The following is a 20,743-nucleotide window of genomic DNA, read 5'->3' on the forward strand; positions in this document are numbered from 1 at the left end:
TGTAATTAATGTATGGGGCTGTCTTCCTGGTTTCAGTGTAATTAATGTGTGGGGTTGTCTTCCTGTTTCCAGTGTAATTAATGTGTGGGGCTGTCTTCCTGTTTCCAGTGTGATTAATGTGTGGGGCTGTCTTCCTGTTTCCAGTGTAATTAATATGTGGGGCTGTCTTCCTGTTTCCAGTGTGATTGATACGTGTGGCTGTCTTCCTGTTTCCAGTGTAATTAATGTGTGGGGCTGTCTTCCTGTTTCCAGTGTAATTAATGTGTGGGGCTGTCTTCCTGTTTCCAGTGTAATTAATGTGTGGGGCTGTCTTCCTGTTTCCAGTGTAATTAATATGTGGGGCTGTCTTCCTGTTTCCAGTGTAATTAATGTGTGGGGCTGTCTTCCTGTTTCCAGTGTAATTAATGTGTGGGTCTGTCTTCCTGGTTTCAGTGTAATTAATGTGTGGGGCTGTCTTCCTGTTTCCAGTGTAATTAATGTGTGGGGTTGTCTTCCTGTTTCCAGTGTAATTAATGTGTGGGGCTGTCTTCCTGTTTCCTGTGTAATTAATGTGTGGGGCTGTCTTCCTGTTTCCTGTGTAATTAATGTATGGGGCTGTCTTCCTGTTTCCAGTGTAATTAATGTGTGGGGCTGTCTTCCTGTTTCCAGTGTGATTAATGTGTGGGGCTGTCTTCCTGTTTCCTGTGTAATTAATGTGTGGGGCTGTCTTCTTGGTTTCATTGTAATTAATGTGTGGGGTTGTCTTCCTGTTTCCAGTGTAATTAATGTGTGGGGCTGTCTTCCTGTTTCCTGTGTAATTAATGTGTGGGGCTGTCTTCCTGTTTCCTGTGTAATTAATGTATGGGGCTGTCTTCCTGGTTTCAGTGTAATTAATGTGTGGGGCTGTCTTCCTGGTTTCAGTGTAATTAATGTGTGGGGTTGTCTTCCTGTTTCCAGTGTAATTAATGTGTGGGGCTGTCTTCCTGTTTCCAGTGTGATTAATGTGTGGGGCTGTCTTCCTGTTTCCAGTGTAATTAATATGTGGGGCTGTCTTCCTGTTTCCAGTGTGATTGATACGTGTGGCTGTCTTCCTGTTTCCAGTGTAATTAATGTGTGGGGCTGTCTTCCTGTTTCCAGTGTAATTAATGTGTGGGGCTGTCTTCCTGTTTCCAGTGTAATTAATGTGTGGGGCTGTCTTCCTGTTTCCAGTGTAATTAATGTGTGGGGCTTTCCTGTTTCCAGTGTAATTAATGTGTGGGGCTGTCTTCCTGTTTCCAGTGTAATTAATGTGTGGGGCTGTCTTCCTGTTTCAGTGTAATTAATGTGTGGGGCTGTCTTCCTGTTTCCAGTGTGATTAATGTGTGGGGCTGTCTTCCTGTTTCCAGTGTAATTAATGTGTGGGGCTGTCTTCCTGTTTCAGTGTAATTAATGTGTGGGGCTGTCTTCCTGTTTCCAGTGTAATTAATGTGTGGGGCTGTCTTCCTGTTTCCAGTGTAATTAATGTGTGGGGCTGTCTTCCTGTTTCCAGTGTAATTAATGTGTGGGGCTGTCTTCCTGGTTTCAGTGTAATTAATGTGTGGGGCTGTCTTCCTGTTTCCAGTGTAATTAATGTGTGGGGCTGTCTTCCTGTTTCCAGTGTAATTAATGTGTGGGGCTGTCTTCCTGTTTCCAGTGTAATTAATGTGTGGGGCTGTCTTCCTGTTTCCAGTGTAATTAATGTGTGGGGCTGTCTTCCTGTTTCCAGTGTAATTAATGTGTGGGGCTGTCTTCCTGTTTCCAGTGTAATTAATGTGTGGGGCTGTCTTCCTGTTTCCAGTGTAATTAATGTGTGGGGCTGTCTCCTGTTTCCAGTGTAATTAATGTGTGGGGCTGTCTTCCTGTTTCCAGTGTAATTAATGTGTGGGGCTGTCTTCCTGTTTCCAGTGTGATTGATAAGTGTGGCTGTCTTCCTGTTTCCAGTGTAATTAATGTGTGGGGCTGTCTTCCTGTTTCCAGTGTAATTAATGTGTGGGGCTGTCTTCCTGTTTCAGTGTAATTAATGTGTGGGGCTGTCTTCCTGGTTTCAGTGTAATTAATGTGTGGGGCTGTCTTCCTGTTTCCAGTGTGAATTAATGTGTGGGGCTGTCTTCCTGTTTCAGTGTAATTAATGTGTGGGGCTGTCTTCCTGTTTCCAGTGTAATTAATGTGTGGGGCTGTCTTCCTGTTTCCAGTGTAATTAATGTGTGGGGCTGTCTTCCTGGTTTCAGTGTAATTAATGGGGGGCTGTCTTCCTGTTTCCAGTGTAATTAATGTGTGGGGCTGTCTTCTGGTTTCAGTGTAATTAATGTGTGGGGCTGTCTTCCTGTTTCCAGTGTAATTAATGTGTGGGGCTGTCTTCTGTTTCCTGTGTAATTAATGTGTGTCTTCCTGTTTCCAGTGTGATTATTAATGTGTGGGGCTGTCTTCCTGTTTCAGTGTGATTAATGTGTGGGGCTGTCTTCCTGTTTCCAGTGTAATTAATGTGTGGGGCTGTCTTCCTGTTTCCAGTGTGATTAATGTGTGGGGCTGTCTTCCTGTTTCCAGTGTAATTAATGTGTGGGGCTGTCTTCCTGTTTCCAGTGTGATTGATAAGTGGGGCTGTCTTCCTGTTTCCAGTGTGATTAATGTGGGGGCTGTCTTCCTGTTTCCAGTGTAATTAATGTGTGGGGCTGTCTTCCTGTTTCAGTGTAATTAATGTGTGGGGCTGTCTTCCTGTTTCCAGTGTAATTAATGTGTGGGGCTGTCTTCCTGTTTCCAGTGTAATTAATGTGTGGGGCTGTCTTCCTGTTTCCAGTGTAATTAATGTGTGGGGCTGTCTTCCTGTTTCCAGTGTAATTAATGTGTGGGGCTGTCTTCCTGTTTCCAGTGTAATTAATGTGTGGGGCTGTCTTCCTGGTTTCAGTGTAATTAATGTGTGGGGCTGTCTTCCTGTTTCCAGTGTAATTAATGTGTGGGGCTGTCTTCCTGTTTCCAGTGTAATTAATGTGTGGGGCTGTCTTCCTGTTTCCTGTGTAATTAATGTGTGGGGGTGTCTTCCTGTTTCCTGTGTAATTAATGTGTGGGGCTGTCTTCCTGTTTCCAGTGTAATTAATGTGTGGGGCTGTCTTCCTGTTTCCAGTGTAATTAATGTGTGGGGCTGTCTTCCTGTTTCCAGTGTAATTAATGTGTGGGGCTGTCTTCCTGTTTCCAGTGTAATTAATGTGTGGGGCTGTCTTCCTGTTTCCAGTGTATTAATGTGTGGGGCTGTCTTCCTGTTTCCAGTGTGATTAATGTGTGGGGCTGTCTTCCTGTTTCCAGTGTAATTAATGTGTGGGGCTGTCTTCCTGTTTCCAGTGTGATTAATGTGTGGGGCTGTCTTCCTGTTTCCAGTGTGATTAATGTGTGGGGCTGTCTTCCTGTTTCCAGTGTAATTAATGTGTGGGGCTGTCTTCCTGTTTCCAGTGTAATTAATGTGTGGGGCTGTCTTCCTGTTTCCAGTGTAATTAATGTGTGGGGCTGTCTTCCTGTTTCCAGTGTAATTAATGTGTGGGCTGTCTTCCTGTTTCCAGTGTAATTAATGTGTGGGGCTGTCTTCCTGTTTCCAGTGTAATTAATGTGTGGGGCTGTCTTCCTGGTTTCAGTGTAATTAATGTGTGGGGCTGTCTTCCTGTTTCCAGTGTAATTAATGTGTGGGGCTGTCTTCCTGTTTCCAGTGTGATTAATGTGTGGGGCTGTCTTCCTGTTTCCAGTGTAATTAATATGTGGGGCTGTCTTCCTGTTTCCAGTGTGATTGATACGTGTGGCTGTCTTCCTGTTTCCAGTGTAATTAATGTGTGGGGCTGTCTTCCTGTTTCCAGTGTAATTAATGTGTGGGGCTGTCTTCCTGTTTCCAGTGTAATTAATGTGTGGGGCTGTCTTCCTGTTTCCAGTGTAATTAATGTGTGGGGCTGTCTTCCTGTTTCCAGTGTAATTAATGTGTGGGTCTGTCTTCCTGGTTTCAGTGTAATTAATGTGTGGGGCTGTCTTCCTGTTTCCAGTGTGATTAATGTGTGGGGCTGTCTTCCTGGTTTCAGTGTAATTAATGTGTGGGGCTGTCTTCCTGTTTCCAGTGTAATTAATGTGTGGGGCTGTCTTCCTGTTTCCAGTGTGATTGATAAGTGTGGCTGTCTTCCTGATTCCAGTGTAATTAATGTGTGGGGCTGTCTTCCTGTTTCCAGTGTAATTAATGTGTGGGGCTGTCTTCCTGTTTCCAGTGTAATTAATGTGTGGGGCTGTCTTCTTGGTTTCAGTGTAATTAATGTGTGGGGCTGTCTTCCTGTTTCCAGTGTGATTGATAAGTGTGGCTGTCTTCCTGTTTCCAGTGTAATTAATGTGTGGGGCTGTCTTCCTGTTTCCAGTGTAATTAATGTGTGGGGCTGTTTTCCTGTTTCCAGTGTAATTAATGTGTGGGGCTGTCTTCATGGTTTCAGTGTAATTAATGTGTGGGGCTGTCTTCCTGTTTCCTGTGTAATTAATGTGTGGGGCTGTCTTCTTGATTTCAGTGTAATTAATGTGTGGGGTTGTCTTCCTGTTTCCAGTGTAATTAATGTGTGGGGCTGTCTTCCTGTTTCCTGTGTGATTGATAAGTGGGGCTGTCTTCCTGTTTCCAGTGTGATTAATGTGTGGGGCTGTCTTCCTGTTTCCAGTGTAATTAATGTGTGGGGCTGTCTTTCTGTTTCCAGTGTGATTAATGTGTGGGGCTGTCTTCCTGTTTCCAGTGTAATTAATGTGTGGGGCTGTCTTCCTGTTTCCAGTGTGATTGATAAGTGTGGCTGTCTTCCTGTTTCCAGTGTAATTAATGTGTGGGGCTGTCTTCCTGTTTCCAGTGTAATTAATGTGTGGGGCTGTCTTCCTGGTTTCAGTGTAATTAATGTGTGGGGCTGTCTTCCTGTTTCCAGTGTAATTAATGTGTGGGGCTGTCTTCCTGTTTCCAGTGTAATTAATGTGTGGGGCTGTTTTCCTGTTTCCAGTGTAATTAATGTGTGGGGCTGTCTTCATGGTTTCAGTGTAATTAATGTGTGGGGCTGTCTTCCTGTTTCCAGTGTAATTAATGTGTGGGGCTGTCTTCTTGGTTTCAGTGTAATTAATGTGTGGGGTTGTCTTCCTGTTTCCAGTGTAATTAATGTGTGGGGCTGTCTTCCTGTTTCCTGTGTAATTAATGTGTGGGGGTGTCTTCCTGTTTCCTGTGTAATTAATGTGTGGGGCTGTCTTCCTGGTTTCAGTGTAATTAATGTGTGGGTCTGTCTTCCTGTTTCCAGTGTGATTAATGTGTGGGGCTGTCTTCCTGGTTTCAGTGTAATTAATGTGTGGGGCTGTCTTCCTGTTTCCTGTGTGATTGATAAGTGGGGCTGTCTTCCTGTTTCCAGTGTGATTAATGTGTGGGGCTGTCTTCCTGTTTCCAGTGTAATTAATGTGTGGGGCTGTCTTCCTGTTTCCAGTGTGATTAATGTGTGGGGCTGTCTTCCTGTTTCCAGTGTGATTAATGTGTGGGGCTGTCTTCCTGTTTCCAGTGTAATTAATGTGTGGGGCTGTCTTCCTGTTTCCAGTGTAATTAATGTGTGGGGCTGTCTTCCTGTTTCCAGTGTAATTAATGTGTGGGGTTGTCTTCCTGTTTCCAGTGTAATTAATGTGTGGGTCTGTCTTCCTGGTTTCAGTGTAATTAATGTGTGGGGCTGTCTTCCTGTTTCCAGTGTGATTAATGTGTGGGGCTGTCTTCCTGGTTTCAGTGTAATTAATGTGTGGGGCTGTCTTCCTGTTTCCTGTGTGATTGATAAGTGGGGCTGTCTTCCTGTTTCCAGTGTGATTAATGTGTGGGGCTGTCTTCCTGTTTCCAGTGTAATTAATGTGTGGGGCTGTCTTCCTGTTTCCAGTGTGATTAATGTGTGGGGCTGTCTTCCTGTTTCCAGTGTAATTAATGTGTGGGGCTGTCTTCCTGTTTCCAGTGTGATTGATAAGTGTGGCTGTCTTCCTGATTCCAGTGTAATTAATGTGTGGGGCTGTCTTCCTGTTTCCAGTGTAATTAATGTGTGGGGCTGTCTTCCTGTTTCCAGTGTAATTAATGTGTGGGGCTGTCTTCCTGTTTCCAGTGTAATTAATGTGTGGGGCTGTCTTCCTGTTTGCAGTGTGATTGATAAGTGTGGCTGTCTTCCTGATTCCAGTGTAATTAATGTGTGGGGCTGTCTTCCTGTTTCCAGTGTAATTAATGTGTGGGGCTGTCTTCCTGTTTCCAGTGTAATTAATGTGTGGGGCTGTCTTCCTGGTTTCAGTGTAATTAATGTGTGGGGCTGTCTTCCTGTTTCCAGTGTAATTAATGTGTGGGGCTGTCTTCATGGTTTCAGTGTAATTAATGTGTGGGGCTGTCTTCCTGTTTCCTGTGTAATTAATGTGTGGGGCTGTCTTCCTGTTTCCAGTGTAATTAATGTGTGGAGCTGTCTTCCTGTTTCCAGTGTAATTAATGTGTGGGGCTGTCTTCATGGTTTCAGTGTAATAATGTGTGGGTCTGTCTTCCTGGTTTCAGTGTAATTAATGTGTGGGGCTGTCTTCCTGTTTACAGTGTGATTAATGTGTGGTGCTGTCTTCCTGTTTCCAGTGTGATTAATGTGTGGGGCTGTCTTCCTGTTTCCTGTGTGATTGATAAGTGGGGCTGTCTTCCTGTTTCCAGTGTGATTAATGTGTGGGGCTGTCTTCCTGTTTCCAGTGTAATTAATGTGTGGGGCTGTCTTCCTGTTTCCAGTGTGATTAATGTGTGGGGCTGTCTTCCTGTTTCCAGTGTAATTAATGTGTGGGGCTGTCTTCCTGTTTCCAGTGTGATTAATGTGTGGCTGTCTTCCTGTTTCCAGTGTAATTAATGTGTGGGGCTGTCTTCCTGTTTCCAGTGTAATTAATGTGTGGGGCTGTCTTCCTGTTTCCAGTGTAATTAATGTGTGGGGCTGTCTTCCTGTTTCCAGTGTAATTAATGTGTGGGGCTGTCTTCCTGTTTCAGTGTGATTGATAAGTGGGCTGTCTTCCTGATTCCAGTGTAATTAATGTGTGGGGCTGTCTTCCTGTTTCCAGTGTAATTAATGTGTGGGGCTGTCTTCCTGTTTCCAGTGTAATTAATGTGTGGGGCTGTCTTCCTGGTTTCAGTGTAATTAATGTGTGGGGCTGTCTTCCTGTTTCCTGTGTGATTGATAAGTGGGGCTGTCTTCCTGTTTCCAGTGTGATTAATGTGTGGGGCTGTCTTCCTGTTTCCAGTGTAATTAATGTGTGGGGCTGTCTTCCTGTTTCCAGTGTGATTAATGTGTGGGGCTGTCTTCCTGTTTCCAGTGTAATTAATGTGTGGGGCTGTCTTCCTGTTTCCAGTGTGATTGATAAGTGTGGCTGTCTTCCTGATTCCAGTGTAATTAATGTGTGGGGCTGTCTTCCTGTTTCCAGTGTAATTAATGTGTGGGCTGTCTTCCTGTTTCCAGTGTAATTAATGTGTGGGCTGTCTTCCTGTTTCCAGTGTAATTAATGTGTGGGGCTGTCTTCCTGTTTGCAGTGTGATTGATAAGTGTGGCTGTCTTCCTGATTCCAGTGTAATTAATGTGTGGGGCTGTCTTCCTGTTTCCAGTGTAATTAATGTGTGGGCTGTCTTCCTGTTTCCAGTGTAATTAATGTGTGGGGCTGTCTTCCTGTTTCAGTGTAATTAATGTGTGGGGCTGTCTTCCTGTTTCCAGTGTAATTAATGTGTGGGGCTGTCTTCATGGTTTCAGTGTAATTAATGTGTGGGGCTGTCTTCCTGTTTCCTGTGTAATTAATGTGTGGGGCTGTCTTCCTGTTTCCAGTGTAATTAATGTGTGGAGCTGTCTTCCTGTTTCCAGTGTAATTAATGTGTGGGGCTGTCTTCATGGTTTCAGTGTAATAATGTGTGGGTCTGTCTTCCTGGTTTCAGTGTAATTAATGTGTGGGGCTGTCTTCCTGTTTACAGTGTGATTAATGTGTGGTGCTGTCTTCCTGTTTCCAGTGTGATTAATGTGTGGGGCTGTCTTCCTGTTTCCTGTGTGATTGATAAGTGGGGCTGTCTTCCTGTTTCCAGTGTGATTAATGTGTGGGGCTGTCTTCCTGTTTCCAGTGTAATTAATGTGTGGGGCTGTCTTCCTGTTTCCAGTGTGATTAATGTGTGGGGCTGTCTTCCTGTTTCCAGTGTAATTAATGTGTGGGGCTGTCTTCCTGTTTCCAGTGTGATTGATAAGTGTGGCTGTCTTCCTGATTCCAGTGTAATTAATGTGTGGGGCTGTCTTCCTGTTTCCAGTGTAATTAATGTGTGGGGCTGTCTTCCTGTTTCCAGTGTAATTAATGTGTGGGGCTGTCTTCCTGTTTCCAGTGTAATTAATGTGTGGGGCTGTCTTCCTGTTTCCAGTGTGATTGATAAGTGTGGCTGTCTTCCTGATTCCAGTGTAATTAATGTGTGGGGCTGTCTTCCTGTTTCCAGTGTAATTAATGTGTGGGGCTGTCTTCCTGTTTCCAGTGTAATTAATGTGTGGGGCTGTCTTCTTTCAGTGTAATTAATGTGTGGGGCTGTCTTCCTGTTTCCAGTGTAATTAATGTGTGGGCTGTCTTCCTGGTTTCAGTGTAATTAATGTGGGGCTGTCTTCCTGTTTCCAGTGTAATTAATGTGTGGGGCTGTCTTCCTGTTTCCAGTGTAATTAATGTGTGGAGCTGTCTTCCTGTTTCCAGTGTAATTAATGTGTGGGGCTGTCTTCATGGTTTCAGTGTAATAATGTGTGGGTCTGTCTTCCTGGTTTCAGTGTAATTAATGTGTGGGGCTGTCTTCCTGTTTACAGTGTGATTAATGTGTGGTGCTGTCTTCCTGTTTCCAGTGTGATTAATGTGTGGGGCTGTCTTCCTGTTTCCAGTGTAATTAATGTGTGGGGCTGTCTTCCTGTTTCCAGTGTGATTAATGTGTGGGGCTGTCTTCCTGGTTTCAGTGTAATTAATGTGTGGGGCTGTCTTCCTGTTTCCTGTGTGATTGATAAGTGGGGCTGTCTTCCTGTTTCCAGTGTGATTAATGTGTGGGGCTGTCTTCCTGTTTCCAGTGTAATTAATGTGTGGGGCTGTCTTCCTGTTTCCAGTGTGATTGATAAGTGTGGCTGTCTTCCTGTTTCCAGTGTAATTAATGTGTGGGGCTGTCTTCCTGTTTCCAGTGTAATTAATGTGTGGGGCTGTCTTCCTGTTTCCAGTGTAATTAATGTGTGGGGCTGTCTTCCTGGTTTCAGTGTAATTAATGTGTGGGGCTGTCTTCCTGTTTCCAGTGTAATTAATGTGTGGGGCTGTCTTCCTGTTTCCAGTGTAATTAATGTGTGGGGCTGTTTTCCTGTTTCCAGTGTAATTAATGTGTGGGGCTGTCTTCATGGTTTCAGTGTAATTAATGTGTGGGGCTGTCTTCCTGTTTCCTGTGTAATTAATGTGTGGGGCTGTCTTCCTGTTTCCAGTGTAATTAATGTGTGGAGCTGTCTTCCTGTTTCCAGTGTAATTAATGTGTGGGGCTGTCTTCATGGTTTCAGTGTAATTAATGTGTGGGGCTGTCTTCCTGTTTACAGTGTGATTAATGTGTGGGGCTGTCTTCCTGATTCCAGTGTAATTAATGTGTGGGGCTGTCTTCCTGTTTCCAGTGTAATTAATGTGTGGGGCTGTCTTCCTGTTTCCAGTGTAATTAATGTGTGGGGCTGTCTTCCTGGTTTCAGTGTAATTAATGTGTGGGGCTGTCTTCCTGTTTCCAGTGTAATTAATGTGTGGGGCTGTCTTCCTGTTTCCAGTGTAATTAATGTGTGGGGCTGTTTTCCTGTTTCCAGTGTAATTAATGTGTGGGGCTGTCTTCATGGTTTCAGTGTAATTAATGTGTGGGGCTGTCTTCCTGTTTCCTGTGTAATTAATGTGTGGGGCTGTCTTCCTGTTTCCAGTGTAATTAATGTGTGGAGCTGTCTTCCTGTTTCCAGTGTAATTAATGTGTGGGGCTGTCTTCATGGTTTCAGTGTAATTAATGTGTGGGGCTGTCTTCCTGTTTACAGTGTGATTAATGTGTGGGGCTGTCTTCCTGATTCCAGTGTAATTAATGTGTGGGGCTGTCTTCCTGTTTCCAGTGTAATTAATGTGTGGGGCTGTCTTCCTGTTTCCAGTGTAATTAATGTGTGGGGCTGTCTTCCTGGTTTCAGTGTAATTAATGTGTGGGGCTGTCCGCCTGTTTCCAGTGTAATTAATGTGTGGGGCTGTCTTCCTGTTTCCAGTGTAATTAATGTGTGGAGCTGTCTTCCTGTTTCCAGTGTAATTAATGTGTGGGGCTGTCTTCCTGTTTCCAGTGTAATTAATGTGTGGGGCTGTCTTCCTGTTTCCAGTGTAATTAATGTGTGGGGCTGTCTTCCTGTTTCCAGTGTAATTAATGTGTGGGGCTGTCTTCCTGTTTCCAGTGTAATTAATGTGTGGGGCTGTCTTCCTGGTTTCAGTGTAATTAATGTGTAAGTGTAATTAATGTGTGGGCTGTCTTCCTGTTTCCAGTGTAATTAATGTGTGGGGCTGTCTTCCTGTTTCCAGTGTAATTAATGTGTGGGGCTGTCTTCCTGGTTTCAGTGTAATTAATGTGTGGGGCTGTCTTCCTGTTTCCAGTGTAATTAATGTGTGGGGCTGTCTTCCTGTTTCCAGTGTAATTAATGTGTGGGGCTGTCTTCCTGTTTCCAGTGTAATTAATGTGTGGGGCTGTCTTCCTGTTTCAGTGTAATTAATGTGTGGGGCTGTCTTCCTGTTTCCAGTGTAATTAATGTGTGGGGCTGTCTTCCTGTTTCCAGTGTAATTAATGTGTGGGGCTGTCTTCCTGTTTCCAGTGTAATTAATGTGTGGGGCTGTCTTCCTGTTTCCTGTGTAATTAATGTGTGGGGCTGTCTTCCTGGTTTCAGTGTAATTAATGTGTGGGTCTGTCTTCCTGGTTTCAGTGTAATTAATGTGTGGGGCTGTCTTCCTGTTTCCAGTGTGATTAATGTGTGGGGCTGTCTTCCTGGTTTCAGTGTAATTAATGTGTGGGGCTGTCTTCCTGGTTTCAGTGTAATTAATGTGTGGGGCTGTCTTCCTGTTTCCAGTGTGATTAATGTGTGGGGCTGTCTTCCTGGTTTCAGTGTAATTAATGTGTGGGGCTGTCTTCCTGTTTCCTGTGTGATTGATAAGTGGGGCTGTCTTCCTGTTTCCAGTGTGATTAATGTGTGGGGCTGTCTTCCTGTTTCCAGTGTAATTAATGTGTGGGGCTGTCTTCCTGTTTCCAGTGTGATTAATGTGTGGGGCTGTCTTCCTGTTTCCAGTGTAATTAATGTGTGGGGCTGTCTTCCTGTTTCCAGTGTGATTGATAAGTGTGGCTGTCTTCCTGTTTCCAGTGTAATTAATGTGTGGGGCTGTCTTCCTGTTTCCAGTGTAATTAATGTGTGGGGCTGTCTTCCTGTTTCCAGTGTAATTAATGTGTGGGGCTGTCCTCCTGTTTCCAGTGTAATTAATGTGTGGGGCTGTCTTCCTGTTTCCAGTGTAATTAATGTGTGGGGCTGTTTTCCTGTTTCCAGTGTAATTAATGTGTGGGGCTGTCTTCATGGTTTCAGTGTAATTAATGTGTGGGGCTGTCTTCCTGTTTCCTGTGTAATTAATGTGTGGGGCTGTCTTCCTGTTTCCAGTGTGATTAATGTGTGGAGCTGTCTTCCTGTTTCCAGTGTAATTAATGTGTGGGGCTGTCTTCATGGTTTCAGTGTAATAATGTGTGGGTCTGTCTTCCTGGTTTCAGTGTAATTAATGTGTGGGGCTGTCTTCCTGTTTACAGTGTGATTAATGTGTGGGGCTGTCTTCCTGTTTCCAGTGTGATTAATGTGTGGGGCTGTCTTCCTGTTTCCAGTGTAATTAATGTGTGGGGCTGTCTTCCTGTTTACAGTGTGATTAATGTGTGGGGCTGTCTTCCTGGTTTCAGTGTAATTAATGTGTGGGGCTGTCTTCCTGTTTCCTGTGTGATTGATAAGTGTGGCTGTCTTCCTGTTTCCAGTGTAATTAATGTGTGGGGCTGTCTTCCTGTTTCCAGTGTAATTAATGTGTGGGGCTGTCTTCCTGTTTCCAGTGTAATTAATGTGTGGGGCTGTCTTCCTGGTTTCAGTGTAATTAATGTGTGGGGCTGTCTTCCTGTTTCCAGTGTAATTAATGTGTGGGGCTGTCTTCCTGTTTCCAGTGTAATTAATGTGTGGGGCTGTTTTCCTGTTTCCAGTGTAATTAATGTGTGGGGCTGTCTTCATGGTTTCAGTGTAATTAATGTGTGGGGCTGTCTTCCTGTTTCCAGTGTGATTAATGTGTGGGGCTGTCTTCCTGTTTCCAGTGTAATTAATGTGTGGAGCTGTCTTCCTGTTTCCAGTGTAATTAATGTGTGGGGCTGTCTTCATGGTTTCAGTGTAATTAATGTGTGGGGCTGTCTTCCTGTTTACAGTGTGATTAATGTGTGGGGCTGTCTTCCTGTTTCCAGTGTGATTAATGTGTGGGGCTGTCTTCCTGTTTCCAGTGTAATTAATGTGTGGGGCTGTCTTCCTGTTTCCAGTGTGATTGATGTGTGGGGCTGTCTTCCTGGTTTCAGTGTAATTAATGTGTGGGGTTGTCTTCCTGTTTCCTGTGTAATTAATGAGTGGGGCTGTCTTCATGGTTTCAGTGTAATTAATGAGTGTGGTTGTCTTCATGGTTTCAGTGTAATTAATGAGTGTGGCTGTCTTCCTGTTTCCAGTGTAATTAATGTGTGGGGCTGTCTTCCTGTTTCCAGTGTAATTAATGAGTGGGGCTATCTTCCTGTTTCCAGTGTGTTTAATGAGTGGGGCTGTCTTCCTGTTTCCTGTGTAATTAATGAGTGGAGCTGTCTTCCTGTTTCCAGTGTGATTAATGAGTGGGGCTGTCTTCCTGTTTCCAGTGTGATTAATGAGTGTGGCTGTCTTCATGGTTTCAGTGTAATTAATGTGTGGGGCTGTCTTCCTGTTTCCAGTGTGATTAATGAGTGGGGCTGTCTTCCTGTTTCCTGTGTAATTAATGAGTGGGGCTGTCTTCCTGTTTCCAGTGTGATTAATGAGTGGGGCTGTCTTCCTGTTTCCTGTGTAATTAATGAGTGGGGCTGTCTTCATGGTTTCAGTGTAATTAATGAGTGTGGCTGTCTTCATGGTTTCAGTGTAATTAATGAGTGTGGCTGTCTTCATGGTTTCAGTGTAATTAATGAGTGGGACTGTCTTCCTGTTTCCTGTGTAATTAATGAGTGGGGCTGTCTTCATGGTTTCAGTGTAATTAATGAGTGTGGCTGTCTTCATGGTTTCAGTGTAATTAATGAGTGTGGCTGTCTTCGTGGTTTCAGTGTAATTAATGAGTGTGGCTGTCTTCATGGTTTCAGTGTAATTAATGTGTGGGGCTGTCTTCCTGTTTCCAATGTAATTCGTGAGTGTGGCTGTCTTCCTGTTTCCAGTGTAATTAATGTGTGGGGCTCTCTTCTTGTTTCCAATAAAGCCTGCTAACAATCCTCTGAGCTCCAGCCAGGCACATGTGGCAGCTGGCATGCCTGTCCCGGGCCTACATTCAGGCCTACATTCAGGCCCAGGCCCAGACCCCCAGGCCCGGGACACCCAGAGTGCACACCACCACCGGTCCACCACTGGGCATGCAGCGAGACAACTGGAGCCAGCACTGGAGAAGAGAGAGCAGCCCGCTGCTCAGCACATATAGAGTCTATTCTGAAAATGTCAGAACCTTTGAAGTTTTTCCACATTTTGTTACGTTACAGCTTTATTCTGAAATGGATTTAATCACTTTTTTTCCTCATCAAACTACTCACAATACCCCATAATGACAAAGAGAAAGCAGGGCCTATTAATTGTTTGCAGAATTGTTTTTCTAAATTGAAATTTTCTATGAGACTCGAAATTGAGTTTAGGTGCATCCTGTTTAAGTCATCCTGTTTAGATTGATCATCCTTGAAATGTTTTGACAACTTGATTGGAGTCCATCTGTGGTAAATTCAATTGATTGTATATGAATTGGAAAGGCCCACACCAGTCTATGTAAGGTCCCACAGTTCACAGTGCATGTCAGAGCAAAAACCAAGCCATGAGGTCGAAGGAATTTTCCGTAGAGACAGGATTGTGTCGAGGCACAGATCTGGAGAAGGGTACCAAAACATTTCTGCAGCATTGAAAGTACCAAAGAAAACAGTGGCCTCAATTATTCTTAGATGGATGAAGTTTGGAGCCACCAAGAGTCTTTCTAGAGCTGACCGCACGGCCAAAGTGAGCAATCGGGGGACAAAGGCCTTGGTCAGGTAGGTGAGCAAGAACCCGATGGTCACTCTGACAGAGCTCCAAAATTCCCTTTTGGAGATGGCAGAACCTTCTAGAAGGACAACCATCTCTGCAGCACTCCACCAATCAGGTCTTTATGGTAGAGTGGCCAGAAGGAAGCCACTCCTCAGTAAAAGGCACATGACAGCCCGCTTGGAGTTTTCCAGAAGGCACCTAAGTTACTGAGACCATGAGAAACAATATTATTTGATCTGAATAAACCAAGATTGAACTCTTTGGCCTGAATGCCAAGCGTCACATCTGGAGGAAACCTGGTACCATCCTTACGGTGAAGCATGGTGGTGGAATCATCATGCTGTGGGGATGTTTTTCAGTGGCAGTGATTGGACTACTATTCAGGATCAAGGGAAAGATGAACGGAGCAAAATATAGAGAGACAATTGATGAAAACCTGCTCCAGAGCGCTCAAGACCTCAGACTGGGGTGAAGGTTCACCTTCCAACAGGACAACAACCCTAAGCACACAGCCAAGACAATACAGGAGTGGCTTAGGTAGAATTCTCTGTATGTACCTGAATGGCCTAGCCAGAGCCTGGACTCTGGAGAGACCTGAAAATATCTGTGCAGCGATGCTCCCATCCAACCTGATAGATTTTGAGAGGATCTACAAAGAATTGGAGAAACTCCCCAAATACAGGTGTTCCAAGCTCGTAGACTCAAGGCTGTAATCGCTGACAAAGAGGCTTCACCAAAATACTGAGTATGTAAATAGTATATTTCAGTTTTTTATTTTTAATACATTTGCAAAAATGTCTAAAAAGCTGTTTTTGCTTCGTCATTAAGGGGGATTGGGTGTAGATTGATGAGGGAAAAACGTTGTTTAGTACATTTTAGAATAAGGCTGTAATGTCACAAAATGTGGAAAAGTCAAGTGATCTGAATACTTCCCGAATGCGCTGTACATGAGTCAGTCATGTTGCTTCCTTCTCTTCAGCCTCGTCTATCCCTTGTCTGTTTTACTCTTCCTCAGCTTGCTCAAATTCATGTTATTGTTCCTGAACATATCTCAATGAACGTTATGGTTGCTGAACATATCTCAATGAACGTTATGGTTGCTGAACATATCTCAATGAACGTTATGGTTGCTGAACATATCTCAATGAACGTTATGGTTGCAGAACATATCTCAATGAACGTTATGGTTGCAGAACATATTGCAATTACAGAACATATCTCAATGAGCGTTATGGTTGCTGAACATATCTCAATGAGCGTTATGGTTGCAGAACATATCTCAATGAACGTTATGGTTGCAGAACATATCTCAATGAGCGTTATGGTTGCAGAACATATCTCAATGAGCGTTATGGTTGCCTATCTCAATGAATGCGTTATGGTTGCTGAACATATCTCAATGGCGTTATGGTTGCAGAACAATCTCAATGAACCTTGCAGAACATATCTCAATGAATATTGCAGAACATATCTCAATGAACGTTATGGTTGCTGAACATATCTCAATGGCGTTATGGTTGCTGAACATATCTCAATGAACGTTGTGGTTGCAGAACATATCTCAATGAGCGTTATGGTTGCAGAACATATCTCAATGAATGGTTGCTGAACATATCTCAATGACGTTATGGTTGCAGAACATATCTGTTTTTATGGTTGCTGAACATATCTCAATGAGCGTTATGGTTGCTGAACATATCTCAATGAAACTTATCTCAATGAGCGTTATGGTTGCTGAACATATCTCAATGAAGCGTTATGGTTGCTGAACATATCTCAATGAGCGATATGGTTGCTGAACATATCTCAATGAGCGTTATGGTTGCTGAACATATCTCAATGAGCGTTATGGTTGCTGAACAATATCTCAATGAATTATGGTTGCTGAAATATCTCAATGAGCGTTATGGTTGCTGAACATATCTCAATGAGCGTTAGGTTGCTGAATATATCTCAATGAACGTTATGGTTGAGAACATATCTCAATGAGCGTTATGGTTCCTGAACATATCTCAATGAGCGTTATGGTTGCAGAACATATCTCAATGAACGTTATGGTTCCTGAAGAACATATCTCAATGAACGTTATGGTTGCTGAACATATCTCAATGAACGTTATGGTTGCTGAACATATCTCAATGAGCGTTATGGTTCCTGAACATATCTCAATGAGCGTTATGGTTGCTGAACATATCTCAATGAACGTTATGGTTCCTGAACATATCTCAATGAGCGTTATGGTTGCAGAACATATCTCAATGGCAGGTTGCTATCTCAATGAACGTTATGGTTGCAGAACATATCTCAATGAGCGTTATGGTTGCTGAACATTAATGAGCGTTATGGTTGCAGAACATATCTCAATGAACGTTATGGTTGCAGAACATATCTCAATGAACGTTATGGTTGCTGAACATATCTCAATGAACGTTATGGTTGCTGAACATATCTCAATGAACGTTATGGTTGCAGAACATTATCTCAATGAACGTTATGGTTGCAGAACATATCTCAATGAACTCAATGATTATGGTTTCTGAACATATATCAATGAACGTTATGGTTGCTGAACATATCTCAATGAACGTTATGGTTGCAGAACATATCTCAATGAGCGTTATGGTTGCTGAACATATCTCAATGAACGTTATGGTTGCAGAACATATCTCAATGAACGTTATGGTTGCAGAACATATCTCAATGAACGTTATGGTTTCTGAACATATCTCAATGAGCGTTATGGTTGCAGAACATATCTCAATGAACGTTATGGTTGCTGAACATATCTCAATGAACGTTATGGTTGCAGAACATATCTCAATGAACGTTATGGTTGCAGAACATATCTCAATGAATGTTATGGTTGCAGAACATATCTCAATGAACGTCATGGTTGCTGAACATATCTCAATGAACGTTATGGTTGCTGAACATATCTCAATGAACGTTATGGTTGCTGAACATATCTCAATGAGCGTTATGGTTGCAGAACATATCTCAATGAACGTTATGGTTGCTGAACATATCTCAATGAACGTTATGGTTGCTGAACATATCTCAATGAACGTTATGGTTGCTGAACATATCTCAATGAACGTTATGGTTGCTGAATATATCTCAATGAACGTTATGGTTGCAGAACATATCTCAATGAACGTTATGGTTCCTGAACATATCTCAATGAACGTTATGGTTGCAGAACATATCTCAATGAACGTTATGGTTGCTGAACATATCTCAATGAACGTTATGTTTGCAGAACATATCTCAATGAACGTTATGGTTGCAGAACATATCTCAATGAACGTTATGGTTGCTGAACATATCTCAATGAACGTTATGGTTCCTGAACATATCTCAATGAACGTTATGGTTGCAGAACATATCTCAATGAACGTTATGGTTGCTGAACATATCTCAATGAACGTTATGGTTGCTGAACATATCTCAATGAGCGTTATGGTTGCAGAACATATCTCAATGAACGTTATGGTTGCAGAACATATCTCAATGAGCGTTATGGTTGCTGAACATATCTCAATGAACGTTATGGTTGTAGAACATATCTCAATGAACGTTATGGTTGCAGAACATATCTCAATGAACGTTATGGTGGCTGAACACATCTCAATGAGCGTTATGGTTGCTGAACATATCTCAATGAGCGTTATGGTTGCAGAACATATCTCAATGAACGTTATGGTTGCAGAACATATCTCAATGAGCGTTATGGTTGCTGAACATATCTCAATGAACGTTATGGTTGTAGAACATATCTCAATGAACGTTATGGTTGCTGAACATATCTCAATGAATGTTATTGATTTTTTTTTTTTAGTTTTTACAAATGAAATGTTTCATATACAATATGAAATGATACATTGATTACACACCGTGATTAAATGTAGAATGAATTAATAAATTGGTTCATTTCATTGAGTGAGTGTGGCATTCTTAATTTTATTTTTTTTATTTTTTTACCTTTATTTTACTAGGCAAGTCAGTTAAGAACAAATTCTTATTTTCAATGACGGCCTAGGAACAGTGGGTTAACTGCCTGTTCAGGGGCAGAACGACAGATTTGTACCTTGTCAGCTCGGGGATTTGATCTTGCAACCTTTCGGTTACTAGTCCAACGCTCTAACCACTAGGCTACCCTGCCGCCCCATACTTTTATGTATGGGTAAAATAAAATAAAAATAATTGGGCAACATAAAGTCTTCAGGAGGTAGAGTCAGATTAGAATCAGGAAATGGAAAAAAGCCTAAAGATATGTAACACGACCCAGCTCCCGTCTTTCCCTTCTAATTTGACTTGAAATGCTGCAAGGAAACTCCACCACCAAACTTAAGTGAATAATTCAGTAAAACACCTTCAGCCTCTTTCAAACAAATTCACAAAATCAAAGTGGTACTTACAAATAATTATGCTGGTGTTTTTAAATCCGAATAAGTAGGAAAACAACAGTGAAAGTTAACCCCCCATTTGCCGAGCGCTCTGATAGGAGGGGAAGTATCTGTTTACCTTGTGATTTTACTGTGGTGGAGTAGTAAATTGAAACCATTCAGCCAGTTTGGCCCAGACAATATCAGGAACTCCCTCCTGGTGTACACTATAGACCCTTGTCTAGTTTGTTTTCCTTTCATAGTTCCTTCAAAATTAAATAAAGCTTCACATGGAATTACACATAATTCTGTCTGTTTTGGTGTCCATTTCCTTCAAACAAATAAAGATAGACTATGAAGTGAGCGTATTATGGTAAACCTATGGCACACAGACGGCTCACATAGAAAGGCCTGAAAGGGTGTCTTATTTATGCAAAGTTAAAAAGGTCAAAGAAACATTATCCAGTCTGTTCTTAAATGACATGAAGATTGTCACGTCGGAGAGGTTCACAGTTCTGTGTTGCCACGTCATGAAAACATCAGAGTAAATATTACGTGTGAAAAGTTCCTCATATTCAAAAAGTAGTATTGTGGTTATGTCTGACTGTCTCACTCTCCGCTCAGAGGAAGATTATTAAATGATGAACCTAGATTCCAAAACAGAGGAGTGGTGTTGGATGTATCTAACGTGATGCATTTATCTCTGCATAGATCTCTGCAACAGAAAAACCTTTCTTACTTGCCCTTCTACTGTTTTTGCCACTCAGACAATGCCTTGAAATTGCAGTGACGCTTTGGCACTATGCCATGAAGGCCCTGAAACATGCTACATAAGGAAACGTGTGTGTGTGTGTGTGTGTCTGTGTGTGTGTGTTTGTGTGTGTGTGTGTGTGTGTGTGTGTACCTTGAGATCTGGACAGTGTCCCCGTGGACAGAGAGGGATGTAAGCAATTTCCAATTCTCAAAACACTCCCGTAGTTAAACATATTACATGCCGATCGCCAGCACCCTTGTCCTTTCTCCTCCAATCTGTGAAATATGAACCCTCCCAATAGCGCAAGTTATTATATAACCTGCCTGCAATTAACCAATCATAATCATCATAGTCTCCATTGTCATAGACACACAAAACACACATGGGTGATCCACATCCAACCATAGTTTACACCATGTTGGTTTAATTTATTTTCATTCATTTTTTCGTAAAGAGAGAAGCTCACCAAATATGCAGGCAATCACACTATGTGATGTAATTGCGAAAGGTCTATTTTGACATGTGGATATGGAGTGAATGGGAAAATTAAGATACAACTGACATTATTGGTTAAAAAAACATGTGTGCGTTTATTGAGAAAGGTACCACGTTACCTATAGATCTGGGCCTACCAAAGTTAGTTAGTTAAGAGCGACCCCAGACTGTGTTGCATGTCAAATATACCAACACATACAACTCATTACCTTTTTATAGGGATCAGTACAGGTTCCCCCTGTATAGAGGCTCGTTATTGTTATGTACATTTATTGTGTCGATTTTTTTTCTCTTTTATTCGGTAAGTGTTTTTCTTGACTCTATTTCTTGAACTGCATTGTTGGTTAAGGGCTTGTAAGTAAGCATTTCACGGTAAGGTCTAAACCTGTTGTATTCGGCGCATGTGGAAAGGGAAGATAGACAGTGGTAGACAGTGGTAATCAGTAACAGTAATTGTGCCTCAAAGCCTCTCTCTCTGTCCAAACAATAGAAAAATAGACCAGAAAGAGACTGAACACAGAGGAAATAGAATAGGTAACAGACAGACGAGAAAGAACACAGGTAACAGACACAGATGAGATAGAACACAGGTAACAGACACAGATGAGATAGAAAACATGTAACAGACAGGAGATACAACACAAGTAAAATATACACAGGTTAAAGACAGGAGAACGAACAGGTAACAGACACAGAGGTGAAAGAACTCAGGTAAAACACAGAGGATATAGAACACAAGTAACAGACAGATGAGAGAGCATGGGTGACAGAAAAAGGGAGCTAGAACA

Source organism: Oncorhynchus nerka, linkage group LG28, assembly GCF_034236695.1.
Source record: "Oncorhynchus nerka isolate Pitt River linkage group LG28, Oner_Uvic_2.0, whole genome shotgun sequence".
In the NCBI taxonomy this organism is placed as follows: domain Eukaryota; kingdom Metazoa; phylum Chordata; class Actinopteri; order Salmoniformes; family Salmonidae; genus Oncorhynchus; species Oncorhynchus nerka.